The sequence below is a fragment of the Ambystoma mexicanum genome, chromosome 13 (genome assembly GCF_040938575.1).
Source record: "Ambystoma mexicanum isolate Mex_15411 chromosome 13, UKY_AmexF1_1, whole genome shotgun sequence".
NCBI lineage: Eukaryota > Metazoa > Chordata > Amphibia > Caudata > Ambystomatidae > Ambystoma > Ambystoma mexicanum.
In genome coordinates, this window is record NC_090938.1 from 219295550 (window position 1) to 219313569 (window position 18020).

The window sequence follows — 18020 nt, forward strand, 5'->3', positions numbered from 1 at the left end:
ATAACACCTTCCTCCCCACCTTCCACCACTTGACTCACAACCCTGGCATCTAAATCTCATAGTTAGTTTTCGAACTTACCAACCTCCGATCCTGTTACATACCTACCCTCCACTACTGTAGAGTCTTCCCCAAGCCATCACAGCTATGGAGCATGGTTCCTCATTGAACACCTCTAGTTCCCTGGCAGCCATCTTAATTGTAATTTATTTTTTAAGCATATTGCCCTGATGGGTTTCTCACTCTTAAATGGGGCCATCGAGCCATGGAAATTATAATTTGTGGGATGTGCTGTAGTGGGATGGTAACATCTTACCACTCTTGTTAAAGGCCCTCTGTGCACTTAGAACTATTAATTTGGGTGTCAGAACATTATCATGCGCCGTGGCCCACCATGCACATGGCAACACTGTCTGAATACAGCAGTATATAATCCCTGTCGCAAACTTCAAATGTTCTCCTATTTTGTTTCATTATATGTCCCTCAATGCACGATAAGTTCCAATAGCATTATTAATTATTTAATTGATTTGTAACACACTGGGACGCAGGCCCACAGGAATGAATCTGTGTGATTTTCATGCGACGGAAATGTTTGAGGGAGAAATGTCCGAAGAGTATTTGCTCAAAATAATCTTCGGTCATTTCTCCCCTGAACATTACCGATGTACCCAAACCCCTACTCCCCATATAGTATTGTGAGCAGGGTGTTACGGGGGACAGCCCTGCAGCCTCCGCAGCCTTTGTTTTTCTTTTATTATTTTACCGACCCCACCAAAATCTACATATCACAAGAGGTTCAAACATTTTGTAGTTCGAAATTTTTGGTGGTATGTATTTTAGGTCTTTTGGTGGGGTCTGTAATTTGTATTTGGTAATTTTGGCCTATTCATCCGGCATAGAGCGTGAACAGGACATATAACATAAAACAGGCAACATTAAAGCCATTTCACCACTTGCAATACTCGTTCTTATATATGCTCTTCCTGATGTCATAGCATTTTGTGTAGAGCTTGGTAAGCAATTGTTTGGCTTATGTGTGTGTTTTGTGCCCGATAATATTTTAACATGTGTTCTTATTGCATATATACCAGGTCTGGTATTTGGCTAGATGTTTAAACTCGGCTCACACGAATCTTAAGGAAATCATCTTCCTATGCTAAACTCTAAGGGGGTAATTTCCAAATACAGTGTACTGATGAAATAAGTGTGAAACCAGGTGTATGCATGCTGTTACACCTGTTTTTAGCACTCATTGGGATTTTTATGGTTTGGGAAGATGGAGCGTTGGCAAGCAAAAAAAGGTGCAATCCCGCCACACCCATCAACTCCACCTACCAAAAACAAATGTATTTAAACCAGCGTCTGTGTTTTATGCTGGCATGAATGCAATCGATTCCTATGGTACCCATGTTAAATCAATGTTTGGTGGTAGGCAATTAAACTTCTTTGCTCTAGAAAGTACAGGTAATGCACGCAGAACTGGTTTCCGGACGGAATTACCGGCATGGTCTGCACTCTATACTGCACCAATGAAAACTGTACAGAGTGGAATGAAGCTCAAGCAATCACACAGATCAGCATTCCTTCTGTGCAGTTACCATGGAATCAAAATGCCCCCTCCCATGAAGCATGTGTCCTACAGCCAGAGGGAAAATTGAAGATTGTATCTTACGTCTCAATTACGTCATCAGACATTCAGCACACATTTCTGTTGAGTTTAGTAACATTGATTATTCATTGAAAATAACCTAAAGCATAGTTCCACTTTAAAAATACGGGAAAAGCGAATTTGAAACATAGAAGCCTCAGTGCTCAAGGCGCTGCAGGTTGGTTAATTAAATATTGAATTATGAATAATACATGAAACATGCTTCTTACGGAAAATGAGATACAAAAGATATCAGCATTGAACAAGAGACCACAACATACCAGGTGGTTCAATAGCATATTGAGTTGGTATTTTTCCAGAATATGGCCTTGTGCAAAATGAATTGTACATATACGTGACACTGTACACGAGTTCCCATTATGCCAGACCATGTAATCAAACATTGAATTTCATGTATATTTCTCAATGCAGAATTGTCCCTTTTGAAAACAAGAGAAATGCAAGTACGCAGGAAGCAATGGCAGGTACAGATATATGTTCTATTCAGTGCTTTAAGTGGGCCGGGGCCTGCTGGGGCCGTGCCCCGGCAGTCTCCAAAAAGTGGGGCTCAGCCGGGGCCCTGCCGGGGCCCCCTGGTCCCACCACGCCATGGCAGGACGCATTATCCCGCTGCTGCCACAGCCGCGACAGGAGATGCGCCCGCCAGTTTAACGTCAGGTGAGCTGAAAGAAGTCATTGTAACTTCCTCTGATGACCCCTCATCTGAGGGTCCATCAGAGGAAGTTAGAATCCCTTTGTTTGCCCTCGCCAGGTCACTGACACTCAGAGATCCCGCGGGCTCCATGATCTAATATGCAGAGGGTGAAAGACGCCTCGGGCTCTGTGATCCATCGGTTCTGAGCAGATAGATCACTGAGCCCGAGGCACCTTTCTCCTTTGGCAAGGCTTTATAAAAGATGCCTTGAATTGTGTACGTTTCAAGCCATCTTTTATAAACGTAGAAATAGTTCCATGTTTATAACAGACGGCTTGAAACGTGCACAATTCAAGGCATCTTTTATAAAGCTTTGCCGACGGACAAAGCCACCTTGGGTTTTGTCTGTCCTCAACGCTTTATAAAAAATGGCTTGAAATGTGTTAATTTCAAGCCGTCTGTTATAATCATAGAAATATGTTACAAATGTCTATTTTTATAAAAGGTACACAAACCATGGTAAAGTAAGCACACAAGTGTGCGTAACTTACTATGGTTTGTGAACTTTTCAAGCAACCTTTTAAAAACATAGAAATATGTAACATTGCTGTTTATAAAATAAGGCTTGAAAAATACACAAACCATAGTAGTATGCATACAAATATATAATGCTCACACACATTTATATATTTATTTGCACACCTTACTATGATTTGTGCAATTTTAGACCACGCCCACAATGGAAGCCACGCCCCCAGACGAAGGACCCCCCCCTCAATTTCTTACCCCAGTTAAAGCACTGGTTCTATTAAAGTATGGGTGTCGCAGAAGCAGGTGTAGCTCAAGGAAGAGCTTTACACGCAGGGAGCTGTGACCAGACTTTTCCAGCCACAGGAAATAACCACCCAACAAAAGCAACATACCGTCACTCTGGAAACCAGCAAAATAATTTGAATACAAAATGGGATTATTTGATAAAAAATGTATCAAAACCATCAATGGGCTAATGAACAAAATATATGGCAACGATGTCCGAGTAGATGCAAGACTTCGGAAACCTTAGCTGTAGCTTCCTTTTTTAAATCCTTGAATTTAAATGACGGAAATGTAAATACGAACAACAAGTTAGATATGGGAGTATCATATCACGAAAGTATGACTTCTGTGCTTTTTCTTTGTTTTTTCTTTAAACAAATTATACATTTTGTTGTTGATGCATAAGTAACAGAGTATTTGTTTACATACGTTTTAGTGATTTTAATTTCGTTTTGACTTTTATTTGTTCATGTCAATTTTTTAATTCTATTAATTTGGTTCATTTCTATAGCTTTGTTGTTCTTAAAATTGGGTAGTAGAGAACATTTTGTAAAGGTTATTTATCCATAAACAATAAAAAATAAAAAAAATAAACCCATCAAAAGGAGAAAATACTCCATGGGGAAATGAAGGGGTAAATGGGAGGCAGGGGAACAAAAGGAAAAAAACAAGGGGACAAGAAAATATTAGTAAGAAATAACATAATGCAAGATTACATAGTGAAATTGGAATTAGTTTTATATCGTTGTGCAGTTGCAATTTTTTCTTTTAAACAAGGTGTTTTCGAACACCCACATTTCCCTCCCTTTTTTCTTTTTTCTATACACCCCCCTTTGAACATCTGTTTTGGTTGCCCCCTAAAAAATGAACAAAATCGATGTAAATGTGCAAATGCAAATATAGTGATGCATGGAATTAGAGAAAATATCAGAAAATAGGATTAATGGGCGAATTGTGGGCTGAAATGAGGAAGGGTTGTTCTCTTTTGATGAGAAGCTGTTTCTTTCTGTTAGCAATCAGTTATTCCACGCTTCTATTCGTTACCCAAGATTCAAAGGTTGTCAATCTCTCCGGTGGTTGGTGCTTTTGTCTCTACTATTGGTTAAACTTGTGACACATTGTCAAAGTATAGAGATCAATTTCTAGTACCGTATGTAACCAGTCTACTAGAATATGTGCAGGATACTAGGGAGATTTTCGCTAGTATTTTTATAGTAGCAACAACACCTGATACAGCGGGCTGAATCAGGTGGTATCGGCTCAGGTCCCAAGGTATAGTGCCATTCGCAGTGAAGGAAAGGGAGAAAGGGTGTGAGAAGATGGCACTGGAACACAGCGGGGTGGGGGAAGCAGCCGTCAGGTCGCTTGAAGCGTGGGCTTGTATTGGTAGATTTAGGCAGCGATTCAAGCTGCCTGCTTGGTTACTTCCCCCATCCCGGGTGCTAATATGCAATTGGTGGATGACTTTCTGATGCTAACTCCACATAGTAAATCTAATTTATAGTTTGGTTAAATATACTGATGAAATAACAGAGTGTAAATGTTTCCTGAACATGTGCACTGATAATTATGGCAGGCCTAATAAGATGCTTATCATATGAATGTGTTATGTCTGGTTAAAAAGATGGTTATGTTTAATTGTATGCTACATAGGCATAGGTAGAGCCCTAGACATGCTCATGTCTTGCCCTTTCGTATGCTAACCTTATGATTGGCAGCTGGGAGAACACATCAAAGAGAACAGACAAGATCATTATATACATGGAACATGTAATCTTGTGGCTCTGATATATTGACAATGGGCCTCATTACGGATCAGGCAGTGACCGTGCCGGTGATAACAGCGGAATACCGCCAGACCCGTAAATATTTACTGGCTCTTGACTTCCCGGTAACACCGGAGGATTGCAACCGCGACCGGAAAGTCTATGGATGGTGGGGGTAGGACGCACAACTGGTGGCAGGATGATAGGCCACTCCTTAAATCCTTGCACTTCCCTTTCCACTTAGAGGCAGCTGTGTGGGATGTATTGACCCACTCCGCTATGCTATGCCGTATCATCCTGCCAGTTATGGTAAAAGAAACGGCAACAATGGCAGCAAAACACTTGTGTGCGCCAAAAACCTACAAAAACCTACAAAAAATAACGCGTGCTTCAGCACACAAAAAGAGGGATGCACAACCTGCCACCCATGGTGCATGTGTGGTGGGATAAAGCACACACCGCAGAATATGTGCCAGTGGGCTCCATGACCAGCAGAGTGCAGAAAGAGAAGCAGCGCTTTGCAAATGAAATCCCCAAAATGTGCCGATTTGCTTTGTTGCTAAAAATTCCGAAATGCCTATACACAACACTTCTCCACATTCAAAATCTTGCTTGATGCTAAAATCCATTTATCTAATGGAACATTGAGAACATAAAAAATCTTAGTTGTGTTTTGATTCCCCAGATGTAAAGCCAAGAAAGTAATGTATTTAAGTTTGATGCAACAAGTTTGGGTTTTGCTGGATTTAAGAAGTTAATTATCCTGAATGAGCTGCAAGAACTGGAAAAGCAGGTTTATCCCAGGGGGAAGGCCTTCCTCTCAGCAGAAACTCACTGGGAGATGTTAATTGCGGGTTAGCCCAGACTGTTGTCTATAGAAAGAGAATGAACAATGACAGAGCTTCAGCCAAGGAACCAGAGGTGTGAAGGTGGGCATAAATGGCTCCTGGAAGGAACAAACAAGGAGGGGGATGCTCCTGGACTGCAGGGAGACAAAAAGGGGCAGACCATCTGTTGCTAAACATGAACAAAGAACAATTCTTAAAGACTCATAACTTGTCATCCAAAAGGGTGAAAAATATACCAAGGACAGAGTTGTGAATCTCATTTTTGGCTGCACCTGTGAAGAGACGGTAGAACTGTGTGACATGTTCTGGACAGGAATGGCAATACATGTGGTTTTATGCAAAATGTATTCATGTTAGAATTGTGAAAATTTACACGCACATCCCTATGTCAAACACACATTTGTGGAAATTTGCATAAGGTTTGAAAATTGTGTTCATAGCAAAAAGGACAAAATTCTGAAGAAAGTTGAAACAAGATCCCACCGCTGCGGGATTTGGAGGAACAGATGCTACATAAAATATGGCATCTTTGTGTGTGAGTTGTATAAAGACGACCAATGTAAAAATGTGTATTTAGTATAAAATCCGATTTTGAGATCAGTGGCTAAAGGGAGGTCTCTGAGGACTGTAAAGCAAACCATAAAATGTGACATCATCCGGCCTTGGTACAATCACTCAAATGCAAGGCGGAGATGAAGTCGGTCCAATCCCAACTCACTGGGGCAAGCTTAGCTAAACCGGCCCATACACCCACTTTGTGATGTCATTTTAAAGCATAAATAGAGACAGCTGACAACACATAGGGACTCACAGATCCACTCACTTTCCTGATTCCGCCGAAGCACTCTGATCCAGCATTCTACATCCAGCTTTAATATTCTTCCAGATCCAGATGCCAAGACTCTTACCAGCAATAGAGAACTATTGATTTCCAGATAGGCCCAAATACTCAAACTTGTTTTCCCCACCCAGTAGAGCGCTGTGAAGGGACAAGAAAGCCTGGTAAACCAGTATCCTGAATTTCTCTGGCTTGCCACCACCAGGCTTGCCTGAGGAACTCGCTATCCAGCTGATTGAAATATCCACAAACAAGAAGGACAGATCCTGTGTAAAACCAGTGACCGACCTAGCTGATCCAATCCCGTGCCTGATGTGCTGTTCTTCCTAGACCAGATCCAATCCCTGACCAGAACTGACTGTCCATTTAATAACTTATTTTGTGAGTTTTAATGGGAAGAAAAGTGACCCTAATATTTCTGCATTGTCTTATCCCAATCTCAACCCATCCTGTTTTTAAATTTAGAATCATAGTCTTGTCAGAACCTTTCCTGCACTGATTTTTCGCATTTGTTTTATAAAATCATAAGTCATTAGTGATTTTGGGTAAGAAAAGTAAATCCCAGAACGGAAACTAGAGTATCACATGTAAAGGGTTACGCTGGCCACGTAACAGTGGAAATTCACGTGTTACATTTTCTTTTTCATAGTCATAATATAGTGTAAGCAAACCCATCTTTCATTTTCAAAGTGCATTTCTGTTCTCGTGCCTAATTTACAAAAACGACCTTTACTAAAACCTCTATAACTTCCTCAGTTTTCATGATAGAAACGAAATTACAATTCCTACTTGTACCTAACATGCATAGCTATCCATAGAACACTAAATTGTAAAACAGTGCGATTCCCCCGTTATCGCGAAACCGCGCAAGGAAAACTTTGCCACGAATTACAATTCTGAAGGAATTCTACACGTGTGAAATAGCTTTAAATCGTTTCTTACTTGGACTGTGAGATTTCAAATGCTTTCTCTGGACTAAATCATTGTTTGTGATTGTGTGCAACTGTTTAAAGCAGCTCCCATAGGAATTGACAACAATTTAAGTATTTTTGATCACATTTGGTGTTTTTGCCCAGTCAATTCGAAAGACAGTTTGAAAACCATTCTGACAGCTGTAAAGTCAATTCCGTTTTTCTCTTGTGTTTGAAGGCGGAAGGTGGAATCGATATTCTGTCTGATTTATGCTATTAAAAGATATTATTCTGTGTTCTGTCACCCCATTGGTGATTGTTGTTTACCTATTAAAATATACTGTGATTAAATCTTCAATACATAAATAAATATTTACCTTTGCGAACTAGCCTGATTCCTGGTTCAGTGTGACCGAGGGCAGGGGGGGTGCAGGAGAAGGGTGCGATATAACTGGTATATCGTTCAGAATATTGAACTTATAGACAAAAAAAAATAAGTATTTCAATTGTGCACTACACGCTGGGCTTGACTTGGGTGTGTGCCGGATTGAAATCACTTACAGCTGCCAGTGATATACTGGTGGCAGGGTGTCTCCCTGGGCCACAGGCCTAGAAGGGCACATAAACACTCATGAGAGCTGCAACCCTTCCTCTCTTTTCTTGTCATTGACAATCACCAGACTGCTTCCTTACATACTGCCGATGTGGTAGTGCCATTGTTTTCCCTTTTAGCCTCTTTATTATGCCTTTCTCACTCACCGCTGATGGCCCCGGGATGTTTACCAGGCATTGGGGCCTCCAATTGCTAAGCTCCGACATCAGAGCACTCTCCCTTTCACTTGCTCCGACATGGAGCACGACTCACCTCTCTGACACACCTGCCTGTCAATGGGCCGTGTCTGTGGAGAGCCCGTACATTGAATTTGCAGTGTGCTGGCGCGCAGTGCTTCCTTTATTTTCCATTTCACCGTTGGGTGGCTCAGGGACGCATGGGGCGCCTCCCCATTTACTATGAGCAGCTCCAGTAGGGAATATTTCCAACCCGCCCGGCCCATGTATCCTTACCTCTGTGCTAAGGCCTCTTCCTATTCCGCTTCAACACCGTGGCGTTTAGCTGCATTTACCGCCTGGCGGTGAACTTGCAGACTTGCCGCGCACCCACCTTCAGCCATACTCCTGCCCGGAGCACAACAGCAGGGCCACTCATTCCCCTCTCAAGTGGGAGATTTCTTGCGGCGGCACCTCTCTCTGCAATGCGGCAGATTCCACTCGGCTGCATCTTTCTTCCTGGCAGCCGACACCGCAGCCACACAGCACGGGGCCCATCTTCCTGGCAGCCGACTTTTCTTCTGCATGGTGGGTGGGAACACCAGATCTGCCTCTCTTCTTCCATGGCAGACACCACTTCCACATAGAGTCTCCAGGCCACAACCCCTTTCCCCACACACGTGGCATCCACCCGGCAGCCCACACAACAGGAGGCACTGGAGCCCAGACCACCTTGTCGCCAATGTAATGTCCAACTCCCGGGACACCAGAGCGGGACACATAGTTGCCGGGATCACCCGGATAACACAGCATTCTGCGATAACGCAGTGGAGCAGACAAGAGTGGGCACCCTATGCTATCTGGATCACTAAATAGATGACAGAGCTGAGGGACCCAGCAGACATACCTCGCCGGGGGCACCCTGCGAGTCCATGAGCACAACAATTCGTCCATTGCCTGGGGGCACCCAGGCCATTGTCATAAAACAGCACCAGCATTGCCCAGCAGGGGCACCAGCATCCACAGGCAGAGTTGCCCATCAGGAACTCTACAGGACACATATGTAGAGTTGCCCAGAAGGGGCTCTACCAACACAGATGGCTGCCCGTGTGGACAGCATTGCCCAGCATGGGCACTGTCCTGGTTGATGGCCCTACAGGGCAGGACCTCAGCCATCTACGCACAACCAGCATGGTGCTGGTAAGAATGAAACGGCACGCCAGAGTCAGCTAGTTCCAAGACTGATGAGCGGGAATCCACTCACCACTTTTATTAGTTAGGTCACGTGGTCACAGACAGCACGAGCCTTGAGAGATGCCATGCTCCGAGGAGGGGTGACACACCACTGTAGCGTTAAGAACACTAATGGTCCTTGTGCAAGGGGGTTCGGCTTCCCAAGTTCTCAATATTACTAGGCAGAGGTCCAACTGAAGATAATAGGGGAGTGGCTAGCAGGGTCATCTGAGACAATCTGGGCAGGAATTGACAGGGCAGCGAGAGGAGCCTCCCTGGAAGTGGTCCTCTGGCTGAATAGGGCTGATCGACCTCATAATATGAACAATTACAGAATTTGTGGAAAACACATGGGACCACTGGGCCACTTCACACAGGATCACTTCCTTCCCCTTCAGGTTTACACCCCTGTTCCACAATCCACAATTTACCACAGGTATGGAGGAGGAGCCTTCTCCCGATGGAACGCGACAGGATTCCTGAAACTTAGACATGTATGTGGGGCAAGAGATTAAAACGTTCAAACTATGTAAAGCCAAATTGGGACTCAGTGAAGGGGACAGGCTGAAATATCTTGAGCTAAGACAATGATTAGCAGAATCTGCGAACAAACAGGCGGAAACTAGAATACTGACACCATTCTAGAAATATCTGGTCACTAAGTCAGGAGAAAGGAATCTCATCTCAGCAATCTACAAATGTATCTCGCACATCACCCCTCAGATTAAGTTGGCATACATGAAACGATGGGAAATCACAATTGGGAGTGCAGGGCATTTTGCAGAAAGTCTGGGAAAGGCTTTGGAGAGACATCCCCACACTCACACCGGCCATACAAACAAGGGAAATGTGGTACAAGGTCATGACTCAGTGGCACTACACACCAGCACGCCTACACAAAATCAGTGCAAACACATCTCAAAACCTCTGGAGAGAATGTGGGGGTACGGGTGAGTGGGCACATGTCTGTTGGAGTTGTCCGGTCCTAGCAGGGTTTTTGGGAACGGTAAATGACAATATGAAGGAGATCTACGACACTCACACTAAAAGAGACATCAGTGAATGCTTGTTGGGACTGCATGACCCAGAGGGTGGGGAATGGCCAAAGCTAAGATGTAAGGCATACACAATGCTGTATTTGGCGGCCATGATGGTCATTGCACAAAAATGGAGATCCAAAGAACGCCCTAGCGTGCCCGACTGGATCGCTAAAGTCTGGAATTTCGGAGTGCTCCAGTGGCACATTTAGTCGCTCCATGGGGATCATGCCAAATTCTCCACCGAATGGAAGTGGTCATAACCTTTCTACGCGACTACTTTAAGATATCATATTGACCTAAGATTTTACACATATTGAGAATTGACTGAACTTGATAAGCACAAGACTCAGACTTATTTTTCCACAGTTCTAAAATACAGTAGGGTGGCCAGGGGCCTAAGGGTGGGGGAGGGTTTGGGAGGGAAAGAGGGGAAGGGCTGTTAAGGTTCATGCTTTTATATGCAAAAAACATATACACATTAAAAATAATTATGTAATATTATATAATAACATATTATAGATTTAAAATATTTCTTAAACAAACGGGCCTTGGGCCACCGGATTTTAAACAATTTATGTCCTCACATTTGTTCCTTGCATTGCAATCCTGTAATAAACAAGAAATGACAGAGCCTACCGTTCGGTCTCTTTAACAAGTATTATGTAGACATTTGCTACTGAGAGGACTCACAATTTGTGTTGGCTGCTACAATTTTCATGGATTACTAACACTATTGTTGTATTGTCTGGTAATTGCTTTTCCCTAGCCTCTACAAAGCCAAAACATGTGGTTTTCCCAATGCCTGTCTATAGCGCTCATTCAATGACAGAAGCACACCAGGGGAGAGGAAGGGGAGATGGAAAGCAGAGCTAAGTGAACATAACATATTCGTACAGGTAATAAGACATTTGAAAGGAAGGTCTGGATGGAGCATGTTTAGTTTGCGTCAGATTATGTGAAGTTAGACCCCAGCCATAAAAGAGCAGGGCAGTGCACTAATCGGACGAGCACAAGTGAAGCCATGGGGGTAGGGTGGACCCCCGCATTCCTGACCTTTTAAAAGAATGCCAGGGACCCAGTAAACCGTGCTTGGAAAAGCACCTTCGGCTCGTGAGACCCTGTAATCTGACCTGCTTTATGCGTGTGTGGTTTGAAGTTTCCAGTCGCTTGACTCAACACGCCACCACTTGCACTAACACTCGAACAGCTGAGCATGCCAACACAACTCATTTTAGAAGGATAAAAAGCCGTGCCATATTCATTCCAGTGTGAACGGCCTGCTTTGTGAGGCACGTGACATTCGGACTGGATATGCTAGAAAACGATGTGTATCTATGGGGAGAGTGCGGATTATACGTGTTTTTGTTTACAACTAATAACCCGTTTGCTTCCGGAAATCAGCTGGTAGTATTAATGTAATACCGAAAGAACAAACAGTACCATGCAAATAGCATCTTTTATGTTGGGAGCATGCTGGCGAGCTGTGTAGACCGAGTCTTCACACCGCAATCCCGGCTACCAGGAAGGCCAGCAGCACTGAAGAGGGACTGGGCGAGTTAACACGTCCATTTCACACGTTTACGCCAAGGAATCATGTGATAACTGCGTACCTGTCAGCAAACGGGTGGAAGGTCACATTGGGGCTCTAGCGCCGGAAAACACAGGATCGTGTTTTGGGACTTCATGTAAATTTGGCAATTTTTTTTCAACAGCATTTTGCAGCACTGACCTTGCTTCCATCGGCGACACTCAGCAACATTGGCATTCTAGCTTTTTGTTGGTTCTATTGTGATTTTGCCGACAGACACTACAGAGTGGTACATTTCATCTCTGTCAAAACAGCGGAAAACATCTATTTATTTATGTGTGGGGTAAATTGACTGGGTACCTATTTATTTTATAACACGCATACCCAAACCTGTGTTGCTCGCTGTTGTGTTGCTTCCAAGACGAGTGCATTGCCACTGAGCTATACTACCCGTGCTATGCAACATTGCCCTAATGCTCACCATGAGAAACTTTTGTGAAAGCCTGGCATCATGCCACTTTTGTCCCATTCTCATTTTCTTTGAAGGTAGGGGCCATTGCCACTCTTCTCTTTATGCGGCTGAATTCAACATTGCCATTTTTCTTGCAATGCAAGTGTGCTGAGCCAACCCCAGTCAAATGTCTCATTGCTTTTTTGGTGGTTGTGTGTAAAGAGCAAAGCAAAGGTATTTCCGCTCTTTTACTCTGCATCTGGCCAATGTACTGCCGGCAACTTGAAAAGGAGTTCCCTGCGGTGTTGGAGCCCTTCATGCTGCCATGGAGACCCATTCTGGTTTTTGTGCAATGGCATAATTTCAAAGAATTCTGCTAATTTCTTTTGCCCTGGAAAATTAAGTAGGTGGAATCTCTTTAATTCAACGGAGCAATGTTGGTCACCATGTTTTCTATGGCGGTCAGCATTGAAGATCGGTGGCGTGTGCATAACAACATGGCAGATATCGCCACCAATACAAAAGATACTTCAGTTAAAAGAAACAGGAACATAGGTGGATTTCAGCTCTCCGGTGGCATATCCACATGCATTTGGGAAATCCCTGATCCTTCTACATCATGATCAGAAATGGTAAGAAAATTGCAGGTAAGGCCTCTTACCCGCGAGTCATCAAAATCATGGCCTAAAAGTTTAATACATAATGATGGCAGATACTCTCCCAAACATAGAGCCATGTCTTCTCCCACCTGAGGTATGGCTCCTATACTGTGGATAATCAACAACTCTGAAGCTTCCTTGGCGATATCTATGTCATCCACCATATTGACCGATTCTTCCTGCCTAATTGAATAGGGCTGCGTTCACTTGTCCACCGACACCCTAGGCTTAATAGGCTCCATCACAAGGACTTTCTGTCCTTTTTTTAAATTCAACCTGGAAGGACTTTTTGGTCATTCCAATGTTTGGCCTAGTCATCTTGCTCTAAGTTTTTTATCTGGTTTCTCCATCACTTTAGTCATCCCTCCCTAAGGTCTAGCATATAGTCCATCACATCATTGTTTGATGTCGTGTTGGAGGCAGGTGTGTGGGGGGGGGGGGGGTAAACATCTTTGAGCAAGTAAAGATGACTCTCACAGGGTGGGTGAAAAGGAGTGCAAATGGCCGAAACCCATTTGGTTTTGCGGCACTTCACTGAAAGAAAAGAGTAAGACTGACAGGACATAATACTTCCTCTTCATGGGCCCAAGAGCAACAATTATACATGTAAAGGTCTTGTTGAACCTCTCCATTAGCTTATTCGTTTGAAGGTGGTTTGCGGAGGAAAACATGTTGGTTACCCCACTCAGGACAATCAGGATAATATTCCCACTTTATACTTTATTTAGTCTCCCACCTAAGCAATGATCAATCGCTCCTCAATATCGAGGATGCTGCTGGGCCTTTTGTGTACAACTGGAACTTTTAAGTGCTGGGGTGCTCAACCATTCCATTCCATGGGCTCGAGGCATCCATCACATCACATTACTCGTCCCAATCACTACGTGGCTCATGATAAATTTTGAAGGGAAATGCACAGCCTCAACTCTTAAAACCTTGCCCGCCCCGGTCAGGGCTCTTTAGCTTCCTATCTGCCTGGCAAAAATCATTCTTATCCTTATGGTGTTTTAAGCTCCTTATCAGATGGCTGTAGGCCAGGAGTTCCAATATAGACTAGTACAGGAGTAGTAATGTTCATGTGGTGACTGAGTGCAGATCTAAGTTGTCTACCCCTCTCTTAGACTGGTATCACCATATGGTTGCATCCCCTCTAATGGCTAGTTTAATGTTTAGTGGGATACATAGTAGTATATGACAATGCAATTAGGACTTAGCTCAGCCAACACAAATATAGGGTTGGCATGGTTTTGAGACACTTGAGAACGTTTAGATTGTTTATGCTTGCATTTACAATGATTCCTATGGCAGTGTAGTTCATTGAGCGTATCTTTTCTTTCGATCACAAGCTCCCCTCAGAGGTATCCTATCCCTAAAAGTCTACCCTTTAGATCTAAGGCCTACCAGAAGACGTCACAGGAGATGTGTTAGTGCCTATCTCTAGTCTTGAACCCTCTAGCCAGGCATAAAGAGTGTGTGTGGCACTTTTTGTTCTCTCTGGGGACATCCCATCTAGTACCGTTGCTTTGCAACCGCATGTGAAACTGCATGGCTCTGCTAAAGGATTCATATCTCTCGGAGGCCTTGGTGGCAGATTACCTGTAAGTTCTTTTATAAGACGAGCTCATGTTAATCTATAGCATATCATATCCTTAGTTCAACGTCTTGAAAAGCATTGTGCATAATTAAATGCAATCTGAGAAATGTAGAGGGTGGCTTTCGGACCCTGTGGCACTCTGTGTAGTTTGACATGTTTACAGACCTGTTACCCAAACTGCTGCAACAACGGCTGCAGTTGCAGTATTGACTTTCATTGGTATTACATTTAAAGACTTACAAGTGAGATTTCCTACAAGAAAACCTATGTGTTGTGTTAATATGTGAAGGCTTGACAAATATGCATTATTGATAACACAAACCACCTCGTGATAGAGCGAGAGAATAATGGGGCCAATTCGCAAAGGCGGTCTTAGAAAAGCGAGACGCAATGCTTTAATGCTTGCATTTAACACCCCGCTGCATTTTCTAGCTGCGCTTCGTTGTACGCCTCGCTTTTTACTCTGCCGTCTGGAGAGCGCGGTCGGAATCCCGGGGGCACACAAGGTCGCGCACAAATGTAGACGGGAACAGGCAGCCGGAGGGTGGAGGGTGCAGCATTTGAGGGGCCCAGGAGGTGAGCGGAATCCACCACAAATTAGATATTGTGTAGAGCATGAGGTATCACACCATCATGTGATACCACACACCAGTCATGCAATGTGCCTGAAAAATAGTCATCACTCTAGTACAGATAGTTGTGGCATTGTGCCTGCCAACACTGGAGGGTTAACAACCAACGGCAATAGACAGCATCCGGAATTGAGATTCCACCAGCCATAAAGGAGATGGGGGATGCCCTTGACTTATGTACCTCCTGCAAACAATAATGTTGGCAGAGACTCACTCTGGATGGCAGATAAGCCCACCATGGCCTCATCCAGCCTGTAGTCTTTTGTTCCTATCCATCTCTGTTTTCCCCATATATTGTGTAGTAGGTTACCCTTAAGCCTGTTCCCAATGTCCCCATTAATGTCTGATATCCACCCCTCTATCTTCCATATTTATTTATTTATTGGGCATTAGTTAGGTGCCTATACAACCGAATGGTGTTTCAAGGCACAATGGTCGGCACAGTGCTTCCCTGTCCAATAGCCACACTGATCACATCTGTCTTTGGAAATAGTGGTTACTGAAATCCATGCCACTCTATTATGTTTCTCTATATACAATTATCTTGCATATTTTCTAGTTTGAATAAGGGATGATGTTCACACAGAAAAGTAGACAAGATGCTGTTCTCACACAAAATATTGATGGGATAAAGTTAAAAACATTGTATACAATTCTCTCTGTGTCAATTTGGTTTTCTTATAAATTAGGAATAGGGACATTTTCTGCCAAAAAAAATCATAATGTAAGTTGTTCTTCTGAACACAATTGAGGTTTTCAAATTACTGTGCTGGAGAAAGCTGCTTTCTTCCGTAAAAAGTGATAGTAGCCCATAATGCTTGCTTCCACCTTAATGGGGAAGCACACCTTTGAGGGTGCTCACCTTTCAGGTGGTCGGCACTGCACCATTGCTCAATGTATGGAAGGACAGTTATCAAGGAGATCCCTACATATAAACTTACCTGGGGAATGTAAGTACAATGGAAGGGCAGTTATCAATGAGATTCCTACATGTAATCCTAACTGGGGAATGAAAGTACCATGGAAGGGCAGTTATCAATGAGATTCCTACATGTAATCCTACCTGGGGAATGTAAGTACAATGGAAGGGCAGTTATCAATGAGATTCCTACATGTAATCCTACCTGGTGTGGGATGTATTGACCCACTTTTGCTCTGCACGCGGCATCCCTGTGTCTGATGGTGCCAGAAACATTTTAGGATAATCCAGCACACACACCGCTTTATCATAAGCATAAATAGAGACAGATCAGACTCACAAAGACAGACAGATTCACCCACTAACCGATTGCTGGCGGAGCACCCTGAAGAAGAACCATCCATCTTCCTTGCTCCAGGCTCCAGAAACTTGGAAAGCAGAAAGTCCCATCATATAGCTGAACCATTTTCAGCTAGGCCTTAAAGCTCCAGAACCAGAACCAACCCCAGAAATCTAAGGGGAACAAAATAGACAGCCGGGCTGTGCTCTACTGCTTTCCTGCTAAAAGAATTATCACCAGAACCAAAAGATCCAATCCAGTTGTGACGTGCGGCAGCCAGAGCCATTGCAGATCAGATCCAGTCCAGTTGTGCCGTGCGGTGTCCAGAGTGCCTTGACACTGCCAATCCCTGACCAGAATCCCTGACCAGAAATCTTGATGGACCAGAATCCTGACGGTTCCGTGTAAAAACATATCTAGTGAATATTTATAGATAGGACTGTGTCACTAGCATATGTACTGTCCATAGTAATCCCTGTCTTAAACCCATCCTCTCTTGTATTCAGAACCGTAGTGTTAGTATTATTTTTGAATTGTCAGAATTTCCTGTTTTCCCATTCTTGCGCCTATCTCAGAAAAACAACCTCCACTAAAACATCCATAACTCATTCAATTTGTGTGCTAGAATCAACATTTCCAAATCCATATAGTTCTCCCGTAATCACGATTATCGCACACTGAAAAGTTAGCCGCAAATTTTCATTTAGGAAATTTTTTACATGTGTAAAACTGCTTTTGATTGCTTCCGACCTCAGTTTTAAGATTTCACATCGCTTCTTAGTATTAAATCATTGCTAGTATTTGTCTGTAACTATCCAAAGCGGCTCCCATAAGAATGTATACAATTTCAGCAATTTAAACCAGATTTAGTGTTTTTGCACATACCATTCTCAAGATAACTTTAAAACCATTTTGACATCTTGCCAATCATTTCAGTTTTTCTCTTGTGTTGCTGGGGGGAAATTGGGATTGATATTCCTAAATACCTGTTCTCTCTTCTCCTATCTCTTTACATTGCCTAGTGAGGGGTGTGCAGTGGAAAATAGTAACCACAGTGCTATTTGATCTGAACACACACACAAAAGTATTATTTCTGTGCTGAATTGTTTTGCTCACTATTGCTCCTTGTGATTATAAAGAGATTGCTTAGTGTCACATCACCCCATTGGTGATTATTGTATGCCCATTAAATATAGTGTGATTATATTGTAACTACATAATAAATATTTTAACTTTGCAAACCAGCCTGATTCCTGGTTCAGTGTGACCGGGGAGGTTCCAAGAGAGGGGCATGGAATGAGTGGTACATCATTCCGAATAAAAGAACATTTAGACACAAATAAATAGGGATTTCAGTTGTGCATTACAAGCTA